The sequence below is a fragment of the Catharus ustulatus genome, chromosome 1 (genome assembly GCF_009819885.2).
Source record: "Catharus ustulatus isolate bCatUst1 chromosome 1, bCatUst1.pri.v2, whole genome shotgun sequence".
In the NCBI taxonomy this organism is placed as follows: domain Eukaryota; kingdom Metazoa; phylum Chordata; class Aves; order Passeriformes; family Turdidae; genus Catharus; species Catharus ustulatus.
The window spans coordinates 122,384,709-122,397,342 of NC_046221.1; positions in this window are offsets into that span (position 1 = coordinate 122,384,709).

Below are 12,634 nucleotides of genomic sequence, written 5' to 3' on the forward strand. Positions count from 1 at the left end.
TAGCTGAAATGAGAAGGCTCTTTTCTTTTACCAGAAATACACCAATTTCAGCAAAACTTCAGTTTCAAGAAGGATTTTCTGGTTAAGCCTGTATAAAACCTAACATAGACGACCAGCCAATGAATGTCTATGAACCAAGAGGGAATAAATGTCAGTTTGTTCTTCTGTCTTTTTTACATAAGAGACTTGAACCTGGATTTTCCACTTAGGTGAATGCCCTCTGTTTTGGTGGTAGCTTCAGTTTCCCCCAGCAAATGTGCTCCCATCATTTTAAATATGTAAGTGACCATTTGAAAGGTGGAGCTTTGGACCTGTTCTAGCATAGCAACAGGGGAACTCAAGGGGAGGAAATTATGTTCATGTTCTCAGAAAACTTTTGCATATTGCCACAATCAGAGTTCTGACAAATTTGAAAGTAACAAGGGTTTGAAAGTTGAAAGAAATCTGAAAGATATTAATGCATTCTTGAAATAGCAGTATTTCAATAGGTAAACACTGCAACAGTAAGCAACCTTGTTATTTACCATAGAGGAAGTAGCAGTGCATATGAGAATTTTCATGGCAGACAGAGAAATGTTGCCTGTGTTTGTAATACGTGGAGATAGTAACAACTTCTTGTTATAGTTAAGAAGAGTATGAATTCAGCTCTTTCTTCAGACTTCTAGAGAAGCACACCCCACTATGCCAGCTCTGGCAAGTCCACCCATGCAGCAGGAAGCTGAATGTTGGAGCCATTTGCTAATCCACCAAAGTGACAGTGAAGAGTTCAGGGCTGCATGGGCTGAAGACAACATGAAAGAAAAAAAAAATGAAGCCCCTATTTCATTTCTGTGGCCTTGTATGAGTTTGCCATATTACCTTCTTACCCTACCTTCATTTCACTATCAGGCAATCTCCTGAAACATAATTTTGTCACTTTTCCCCTTGATAAAACTTTTTACTTTATTTAGAATGTTTGACTCTATTTGCAAAGGCAGGAAAAAAAAGCATTTTATTTGTACTATGAAATGAGAGAGTGAAGCAAGCTCCTGCAAGCAGGCTGCTTTGTTGAGTCAAATTTATACTCTCACTTTGAGTGTGGAGCTTATACCATTCTACATTTCACAGGAAAAGATACGCTTTACGCTAATGCATAGTAATCTCTGTACAATCCCAATTCACTTTCTCCGCTTTCAGCCACGCCCTAGTGGGAAATTTCTCTGAGAAATTAACATGGGAATCGGCTCTTAACTGCATTTTCAAATATATTTATCAGTTAATTTCTTTTTGTAGTGTTATGACAAGAGATTTTACTAATTAATACTAATAGATCTGTGATAGCAGATAAAAGCCGGGCATTGGAAACTGCTACATGTGACCATTTACCTTCCTGGCACATTTTGAACATGAAAAAAGTTAAATTACTGTTCTTTTCAAAACACATTATAGATTGGAAAAGTGATGAGTGAAAAAAATAAGGCATTCACCAAGTGTTAGCTATTAAGAGTGAAGTTGGTTATAGATGGTCTTGCACTGTTTTTATTTTCTGTGATCAGTGTAATAGAGTGGTTGTATATAATAGATAATGCCAGCTGTTTCAGTATGGGTGTCTTGCAAAAGCTAAATAAATAAAAAGTGACTTAGCTTTATTTACGTTGCAGCAGGTGAACAAATAAGGTGACAGTGAAATAAATTATTTTTTCCTGCCAGCTAAGCATGTCGTCAATCCTTCTTACTGAAGTAATGAAGCAGGGAAATAATATTTTGTTTTCTTTTCACTGTGGTGGAAGAGTTTTGCATCAAAAAGGAAGATGACACTTAAAATTTGAGTATAACTGTGGTGTGTTATTATCGTCTGCCTCCTAAGTCATGTCCTGCTTTCTGTTTTAAAATAATCTGAAATGGCTCTAGACTATCCTGTCATGAGTATTGCCTCCTAGAAATTGCTTGCATAACATGTGAAGAACACATATGGACAATTTATTTGGGTCTCAGTGTCACTGTGTTGTGGAAATCTTATTTATGTACTGCACAGGATTTCTTAAAGGAAATGTTTGTGTCTTCTGTCCACAACCACATGCTCAGAATTTCTTGTAAAAATGGGACTGTCAAGTGCTACTGCAAAAGAAAAAGAAAAAATCCTCATTTATTTCCTTCTAATTCATTCTTTCACTTGGGAGTCCAGGCTTCAGTTTAAATTTCAGGGATGCCATTCAGAGCAAAGTATTTGTAGAATTTAAAAAATGGCCTTTTATAAAGGCAGCAGTGAAAATGGTGGTCTGTTGTTTACTTTCCCTGGCAAAATTGCAGGGTGGCTTTTCTCCATGGACCCTTTGATATTAGACTATTAAATCCACTTTCACTACCAGTCCTGGACTTCTGAAAACTTCTAGACTACATACATATGACAGCTTTGAGAAGCAGTGGGAGGAAAGTGAAAGACGGTGCAAAACTGAATTCTGTGGCAACTGGGCAAATTGCCAGTAAATTCAATGAAGCTTTTCATTAAATTCAGTGTGTTTTACATTAAAACTGGATTTGGCCCACTGTCTATAGCTATTAAAGTTATACAGCTTTAAAAAGTTACATGAAATTTTATGTACTTGAAAAAATTCAGTATAACGTTGAATCTATTTTAAACCCACTTAAAAAATACTTCTAAATTATCCTGTTAAGGATTCATATGGTGTGTGGCTTCTCTCTTTATTTTCTGTCTGGATGGATCAGATGAAGCACATGGTGATTGGTTCCCAGAGTTTCCTGTATTCACTTGGCAGCATCAAATGCAAATATGTATACATTTGTTTATAAGAAAATTCTTCTGTTGTTGTGAGATTTTTTTTTTATGACTGTCATAGAGTGATAGATAATTGAGATTGTTCTCTTTCCCCTTTAAATTTGTCTTAGATTAATGTTATAATAATGACCAGCTTCTTTCATTAGTAAATGCCCAGGAGTTAAGGACTTTAGGAGCTCTACAAAGAAAGACATACTTTTATGTCCTAAAGGATGTGGAAAAATGGCATTCTTTTCCTGCCCATGCAAGGAGGTATGAATAGAGAAGTTTGAATAAGACAGATCAAATAAGAGATGAGACCTGCTTGCAGGATTGTGGCCCTGTTTAGGATGCAGTCTTCTAGTTTTGCAACTTCGGCTAAGCAATAGGAGGTGTTTGCAGACAGGGAGTGTTATTAGTGATTTTTTTGATGGAAGGTCTTTGGGAACAGTCTGGACTGCAAATCACATGGTGATATGTAAGGAGATACAGGAAAGAGATCAAAGCTAAAATTTCCCTTTTGCATGCAAATAGCAGTGAGTTTTGCACTATGCATTTTGCTTGGTTGAGAAAGTTATGTTCATTAGCTCCTAATTCTCCAACCAATCCCAGAGGGGAATGCAGTTGAGCGCATCAAGGAAGTTCAAGAAAATTTTGTGAATAGAGATGTGTTTTCGTAGTGAACACTTCACAGCTACAAAGCGCTAGACCACACATTTGGATTCCACACTATGCAGTTCCCAGTCCACAGAAGGCAAAATTCCTGACCAAAGACTGTGATGTTGACCCTTTTGAAATAAGCAAATGTCATCAATTTATTCCCTGTGTCTGGGTGCCATTTGCACTATCTGGGAATGCTGGGACCAACAGCATATCCCTTGGTAGAGAAGACAAAGTTATATTCACTGATATTAGATCACTGCTGTAGCCTGTTTTGAGCATTGCCAAGTTAATTTCTATTAAAAGCACATTGTAAGATGAAGAACATTAGCAGTATTTGGCTCATAACCAGACAGGTACTGAGTTATCCCAAAACGCAAGAAGAGTTGGCAGTTACTTAGGGTGGAAGTCAGCAAACGATGCTCAAAGCACTGCTCAGGAGAGTTCTGCTGGTTTACTTTGAACAGACCTCCCCACCTCCTACCTTATTGGCTTTTTTGTGTGTAACAGAGTGGTTAGTCCTGCATGAGGCATGAGATGGCTCTTTTTCCAGAAGCATTCACAATCTTCAGCCCCAATGACAGCAAAAGCAGCAATGTTTGCTGTAAGTCTGGTCCTTTTCCCTGTCATAAGTTTTTCTCTCCATGTTTTGGTAAAACTCCAATTATTTTCTTTCTAAAATGTAATTTAAAAATATATCTAGTTTAATAATTGTCCCTCCATGAATTTCCATTCTGTTTACTCAAGCACACCTTTTCATTGCTGGCCTTGCTGACCATAAAGTGACTTTCGTCCTGTATTGGTTATGCCGCATCAAAGTCCTATTCAGGCTTAAAACTGTCCTCTAGCAATTACTCATTATTTGAATTTGCTCCTGATTATTTAACTGATAATGCAATAACATCAAAAACTAAAGAAGAGACATGCAAGGATGTGCAATTCATGATGGTTTTTATTTTTATGTTCCCCTGTCACCACAAAGAGTATCCCTTAATTATGTATTTGAATTATTGATGTTTCTTGGTTGTAGAGAAGCCTATCATCTGAGTGCCTTTTCTTTGAATTTCTATAATTTTACTCTGCCAAATCTATATAGAAAATTGTGGCATTTACTGTACTTTACTGTATGTTGTCAGTAAACTCACCCAAACAAATTAAGTAGGACTGCATCTTTCAGTGACATGAAACATTGTTGAAAGAAGAAAAATAAATTGCACAATGACAAGAAGAGCTGTAAACCAATAGGAATGTAAAACGTATTCACCTTCTTGTTATCTCACAGCATTCAGATGATCATAACAGTTTAGAAAGCATACCGCCCACACCACAGGATCTTGCTCCTCTTTAATTTTCTCTAATTTGTGTAGTGAATAACCAAATACTCATAATGCAATTAGAAGATAATCAGGCTTGTAATTATGTTAATTGCTGGAGACTTACATCAATCCTCCAGCAAAGTGATAGGATTTCAGGGGAACTATTAACATGGGAAGAGAGAGGAAGCGCACATGAGAGAGAAAGAGATTGGGGGAGTGGGTAAATTGATGAACAGCTTAGGCTTGTATCATTGAGCAACAATGAGAATACAATGGTGCAACAAATGAAAAGGGCCTCAAGGGGAGAAGCTCAGAAAATGAGGTTTTAGGTACCAGCAACTCAACCTCTTTTGTCTGTTTTCTTCCCATAAATAATCATGTTGTGCATCTATATTTATTGTAATAAGCCCAATTCAGAGAAATCGGATCCATAGCTGAACAGAGAACAAAGGGGAACTGTTCAGCTATGCAGCAGTTTGCCATGTCTCCCACACCACTGAAAGAGCCACTGTATTACCTTCTGTCCTCGACTCCTGGGGGTATTCTTTTCTCATGGTGATGTCCAATATTACATTTAAAGCCATAATACTGCAACTGCAATGAGCTGTCTCAGAAATGTCATGGATCAGTCATAATCTCTGAAGAACATACAATACATAGTGGACTGACAGAATTTATGAAGTAATCCACAGTGGAAATGGTTTTTGTTGTTTTTATTTACCTTTTTGTCAGTACCTCATCGAGGTTGTAATGATTGTTTACGCCTTTTGAAAGTGAGTTTTGTCAGATGTAGTCTGATATAAGTTGTAGATTATGACTGTTCTCTAGGAGGGTGGCTATTTCTGAGTTTACAAAACAGTTTTCTGTGTTTATACTACCTGTCAGAAATTGACTAGCTGGTTTAAAACAAAAATAGATTTTTAAAAAGAGTACAGTTATTATTACTAAGTTACTTTTTTGTAGTTTAAAAGTTAGTTTTCACATGGGAAATGAAATTAGTAAGGAGCAAGAAAGTAAGACTACCCTTAGACCAGTATGATTTTCTTTTCCCCACAGCTGTCATGATGAAGGTAATGAGTAAACTCAGTTATTTTCTCTTCTGATCTGTATGTTTATACATGCAATTAAACTAAAGGGCATTTTGCAACATTTGATTTGCTCTAGGAATATATGTAGATGCACAAATATATTAGTGTTTACAACTCCATGGAAAAGCACATTTTGTCATTTGTATTTTAGTGGGCATTACACTATTATTTATGAATTATGAATAATGATCTAAAGAGCTGAGGGATTAGGAGAAAATATTTAATCATATTGAAGTGCCCTTTTTTGAAATATTTCCTATAAATTACTTGTTTCATAAATTTTATTCAGGTTCAACTATCAAGTGTCATCAGTCATTCCTACCATATCCTGTCTTTAAATTCCAATTAAGGTTGATTTCTACGTTCTAAAAAGCCTAGGAAGTGTCAAAAGAAACTCTCTCAAGGGCTTCATCTACTAGAGATTTCTCCCTCATTGTTTCTTCAAACAGATGAGTGCTGCATACCTTGACTCCAGCCATGACAACACAATTCCCATGAAGCGGCCCTTAAAAATCACTCTGGAGCTCACACAGCAGGAGACTGAAGAGCATAAACCCAATGTAAGCCCAAGCTTCCTTACACATAATTCCTCAGCTCGATGGGGCTGCATGCCCCTCTTTGCCCACCCTGGTGTACCCTTGTTGCAGGAGTGTGGCAAATATAGGGGCTCTGAATTGATCCAGGTCTATTCTGGCCTTCTTCAATATCTGAAGGAACTGTGTCTGTCTGACAAAAAGATTGAGCATGTAATATTCACGGAGGACGTCTTCAAATCTAATCAATGTGTGTGACAAACCAAAAAAAGGAACAGCACCTTCTTCTTTCCGTGCTCTGCCCATGTAGCTGAGCACAACACCCAATACAGTGGGGAGTGGATGTGCTATTCAGCATCATCCCCATCAAGGGCATAGCAATACTCGGTTTACTTTGTACAGACTGACACATTTAGGCCTTCATGGAGCTGGAAAATTTCATTTTACCTCGATGACACTTCCAGTGTTCTGAAGGGAAGTTCTGAATGCCAGTTTTCACTCAGAAACTGACTTCCCAGAAAATTTAAGTAAAACAGAACAAAACATAATCCTGTATCTTTGCATTTGCTTCTTTTTACTTCTTACATGAAAGGTGTTTACTGACACCTCTCTCCATTGTTAGTAAGCTTTGCTGTGTGGTGTGTGCCTGATAATAATCTTCACGTAAATGCAGTGATAAAGATATCTCAACCTTATTGTTACTAAAATTTTTATAGATATTGTAATGAGTAATAGAGTATAATTTATTTTAATTAAGTAGTCTCATGGATCTGCATAGAGTTTTAAAGCACTTTCACACCAAGCTTAAGTATGATCTAATTTTACTGTCTTTTGTTGAGCTATGCTCTGGATTCCCAGCTAGTCTCAGGAGATGAAGGAATAAAAACAACAATGCAGGCAGAGAAACTGGTAAGCAAGGAAAATGCAAGTTTAAAAAGTGTATTCCAAACTGGAATTTGAAAGAAAGGAGATTTTGTTCAGTTATGACTTACTTTCATGCTTCTTTTGGAATCTTCCTTGGATTGTACCTGTCAGCCACCAGCTCTTTAAAATTGGGTTATCTGTGCTTAAAATTTGGGCTTACTTGTGCAGGTGGGATAAGAGTTTGACTTATAAATCCCAGTGGTAGTATCAAGTGAAAAGGTCCCTTCAGGGCCTCTTGGCACTTTCTGTTGGTAGCACAATAACTGCATTTCATGACATTGTCCAGGATATGGAGCCCAAGCAACAGAGAAGGTATTATTATCCACAACCTCCCTGTGCTGTTTCAATACCCTATTTCGTTTCACCACAAAATGTCTCTTCTCCTGGATGTCAAATCTCAGGATTTTTCTACAGATTAGATTCTAGATTTCAGAGATTCTCATTGACTCCCTACCACTGTTCCTACATCTGTCTTTTCTCAGTTGTTCATTCAGTGTGTCTATATAATTGAAGGCCTTGGAAACTGCTGCCTGACCTGCCCAAGGTTCTCCACCTTATGTAACATTTCAAGGAGCATCTCAAGCCTGGCTTAGCTAAAATGTAACCAGTGGAACAGAGTGAGGCTCATTGTCCTGATACCCAATGCCCCTAAATACAGCAGGTCCCAGTATCTTTTAAATTAATTGCATCTACCATACTGATTAGGGTGTCATCTGAAGAGTCACTGTACAGGGGTGAAATACAGGCACACAAAATGAAAAAAATATCATTGTCTGCCTTTGTCAAGATGAAGAACTCAGGGAGGAAATTTTTTCTTCTATGGAAGAAATGACTGTACCTTTGGTAGGACATTCTGTCCCAGATTGTAATGTAGAGCAATAGCAATCCACACAGAAAGAAATGAAAGAGTCACAAAAATATTCTGACTTGATTAAAGTTCATACCATACATCTGTGTATCACAATCAGCAGCAGAAAAAGCAGAAGAAAAAAGCTTGTCCCCTTCTACTCCTCTTGGGACTCCAGCTGGAGTACGGCAATCACCTCTGGGATTCCCCAACATAAGACATGAATCTGCTGGACAAAGTCCAGAGGAGGCCACAAAGGGATGGAGCACCTCTCCTATGAAGAAAAGATGAGAGGATTTGGGTTGTTTAGTCTAGAAAAGAGAAGTCTCTGGGAAGGCCTTAGAGCATTTTCCAGTACATCAAGTGGTTACAGGAAAGCTGGAGAGGGACTTTTTACAAGGACATGTAGTGACGGGACAAGAGGCAATGGCTTTAAAGTGACAGAGGTCAGGTTTTGATTAGATATTAGGAAGAAATGCTTGGAAGTTTTCAAGGCCAGGTTGGAAGGGGCTTTGAGCAACCTGGTCTAGTTAAAAGTCTCCCTGTCCATGATGTGGGGGTTTGAAACTAGATCATCTGTATGATGATCATCATCACCCTTCCAATTCAAACCAGTCTATGATTCCATGATGTCATTGAAAACCTGTAAATTTAAAAGGGCTTCTTCTCCAAATAATTCCAAACACATAGTCTAAAAGTCAATCAGCACAGCATCATTTTGCCGCATTGTAGTGTCACACAGGTCCATGCCCATGACTGTATTTTTCATTAAAGGAAATGTACATAATTCTTATTTTCTGCCTTGAACCTACCCTAAGCAGTAGGGATGCAAGGTGGGGGGTGAGGGGGGAGGGGGTTGAACCAGAAATGGGATGGTTGCTTTCTTTTTAATTTTTTTCTTTTTTTTTTTTTATTTGTAGAAAGCTAGATTCAGCATTGAAAATTAAATCACATCAACAATTGTCTTCAAACTTCTGTTATCTCAATATTGACAGTTTCCTTGTCAGCTGCTGCCTTGTAGTGGTTTGGAAGAGCTTGCTTTCAGATATCAGCAGTCCCCAGCTCATGAGTAGGTGCACAATCCTTGAGTATTCATGTGCCAGTATGGCAGAGAGTCAGAGGCAGCTGTTCACACAACTTCATTAAAATTGTCTCATAGCAATTTCAGAAGCATTTCTTATTACTTTATTAGTCAAAATCATGTTATGATTTCATCACAATTTTAATTGTCCTGCCACATCCTTCTCCTAGCGTGTGAGTAGAGAAAATGCAGAGATCGCAATATACTCAGATTTCTCAGAATTTTCCATATATTTATCTGTTCCTGCACACTTTTGCTCCATGATGCATGCTGTGGCATTCTTATACTACAAGTGTCCAATGATAGTGGTGTACATGTGCCCCCCAGGGACAAGCCCCTTACTCTGTATCCTCAATACATGTGAGTAAATACAGCATCTCACTTCCTCTGTAACAGAGGATGATGAGGTGCACACGTGGATTTACATCTACCATGTGTGGGACCAGCTGTGCCAGCTGCTGTAATTACTGCCATCATAGGATCAATATAGCACAACACAATTCTCTTTCAGCGATAGCAGAACCTGAGAAAATTAAGTTTGGAGTTTATATTATTGCTTTTGTAGAAAGGACATCAGCTTCTTGTAGAGCAGAGTGTGAAAAATGATACTCTAATCATCCTGCTAAAGATGTTAATTACTAGTGCAGGTTACCACATTGTTTTAGGAGGAAAATACATGGATACAAATCAAGCTGGTCTACAGTGTGGATGTTCATTTGTATGTTTATAAAACTAAACTACTAATCACTGAGCACCTTGGTCAAGGTAAGCTTTGCAATGGAGAAAGGGTTATTTTTTCTAAATATATCTTCTTATTCTAGGACTTATATGAAAATCCCAGTAAGACCAAGCTATCGTAGAGACACTAGTCAGACAGGATAAAAGCAATTCATTTTTTGGGGGGAGTGGGAAGTAGACAACACAATACAAAGTCTTTCACAAAACTCTGGCCATACTCAGGGAAGTGAAATGTATGAGGAGAGCTTGGGGTGAGAGGTATGGGTGTAGTTTCTTTTCTTTTTTCTGAAGGAGTATTGTGCATAGAGAAAATAAAACCAAAACAAAATACAAAAAAAACCCCAGACGTTTCAAGGAACAAGGCAGAAGACATCCAAGGAGAGACAGAAGGGGTTGATTTTCAAAAAGAGCTAAAAGAGAGTGTCTTTGGGTAAAACACTAGATAAATCTGGAGTACTTGGTTTTGGTTTTGTTTTGAAATAAAATATTGCACATATTCTTTGGGTAGACAAATAATTATATGAAAGAGCTGCCTGACTTCCTCAGCAATTCTCCAGTATGCAAGACCCTGATTTTAGCTAAGTGCTTATTAAAAATTAATACTATTTTCCATTGGCTTGTGAGAACATTTACTGAATTTAGTAAGACTTTGCTTTTACTTTGTTATTAATATATCCTCAGATATTCTAAGTCATATTATTTGCATTCCATAAAAAGATGCTTGTAAAATTCATTTTAGAGCCATGTTTTGAAACAAGGAGTTTAGAGATAAATAAATGGAAAGTTCTTTCTGTGCTTTTCTGCAGAATGATGTCTTGGCACACAGCAGAATAGCTTGCTTTCTTACTTGGATTTACAGCCCAAAATGAAAATGAAAGAAAGTCTATGTAGAATAGAAAGCAGAAAAGAGCTATCTCCAACAAAACTGGACTGAAACTCCTGTAGATTTTGCCAGGTCTATTGTCTCAGCTGCCAGGTTTCTTCATCTTGTGCCAGGTTCTCTCTCTAGATGCTGGTTAATTTTTCCATACATCAAATGCTTCACACCCAATTAGATTGGCTTTTACACTGCTAGGAGGACAGGACATTGCTAACCTGCTATGACTAGAAGCCAGACTGTCTTTTGAAACATTGGCTCTGTTTGGAGGCTCTCTTAGGGACACCTTGTGGAGGGTAATCAATTTCCATCAGGGCAGGAGTTCAGCCTCTCTCTTGTGACTGTCATAATATAATTAAAAATTATCCTCAAGAAGTTTTACTGTGTATTTCTACCAGCTGTGCCTGACTCCGTTCTGCTCTTTTGACAGCAGTAGTTTTGCCCATGTCTGATGGTCTCCAGTGAGCTCCAGCATTCAGAACTGCATTGTCTTTCATTTTAAGTGGCCTACCAAAGCCTTTCTGTCAGTGTCTTAGGTTATCTTCCATGCACTCACACATTTATTAGATCGGCTTCATCATGAATCATTAATTACCAAACATTTTTAGTGGCTTTTTTCCTAGGAGTTCTTTGTAACATGAAGCGGTTTCTTTTTCACTTAGCTCACAATGAAATAAAGTCTAAAAGTTGTGCGAGAGATTTGTGCTTGAAGGGAAGCCACTGGGCCACCTTTTACAGAGCTGCTTTGTGCTTCCAGTCCTTGCTTTAGAAAGGGAGATGACAGAGTTTATTTATCCTTGCCCCTCCCTTGGAAAGTTTTCCTGCGGGAATTCAAACCTTCAGCTATTTCCTGGGCCATAAGGAAGGCAGCAGAGGTGAATTTGAGGAGTTTCTTGAAGAATTTCAAGATCCAAGAATCCAGTTAGACTGCAGAGGGAATGTGCTGCTATATCAGCAGTAAAGGCACCATTAGCATATAGTGTACATTTTAAGCAGAGGAAGTGAGATATATCAGCACGTGCTGCAGAGTTTGATATGAGAGGTTGTGTGGGAAGATAGTCTGTAAGGACAGTGCAAAAGGCAATTTTCCTCAATGAATTACAGCTGTTCTAATTGCTCAGATGTGGAGACAGCCTTGGCTGTCCAATGAGGATGGGTGTTACAAGAGTGGGTTAGGTGACTGAGAGTCAGATGAAGTTGGAGCTTGGGACCCTGAGTCTACTGTGGTTTGGGATGGAGTCTGCTGGCTGTGCTGTGAGGAGGAAGAAGGACATGTGGTTGTGCAAGGGACACACAAAGTAAGAAGGTGTTGTGTGGGGGGCAGACAGAGTTAGGCAGCTGGATAAGGGACAGCTTGGAGTTATCTGGTCATGCAAAAGGAAGAAGGATGCTTGTAGAGAGGAGTCAGTGCTGTGTGGAGCTGCCTGTGAGGAAAGGAGTCAGAGTTGCCCAGAAGAAGGTGTTAAAATTTTTAATAAAGGACTGATGATGGTGTCAGTTCAACTTGTCTTGGCATAATTACTACAAGATTGCACCACTGCCACCATACTGTGAGGTCACATGGATGAGTCTTTTCAGGAAAATAAGGTGTGGTGTTCACTGAGTCTCAATTTTATATACCAGGCCTTAGTTCAAAAGTTTCTGAGAGATGCCTATTCTGTAAAATTTCAGACTCACTCATCCAGTCACTGGCATTTCCTTTCGATTAGATGAGGATTGGGGTAATTAGGTGAATCCCATCCCTTGGGACCAAACAATCCTTCTCTGTCCAGGCAGAAACTTAAGTAGCCCACAAGCTGAGCAGCCTCTTCTGCA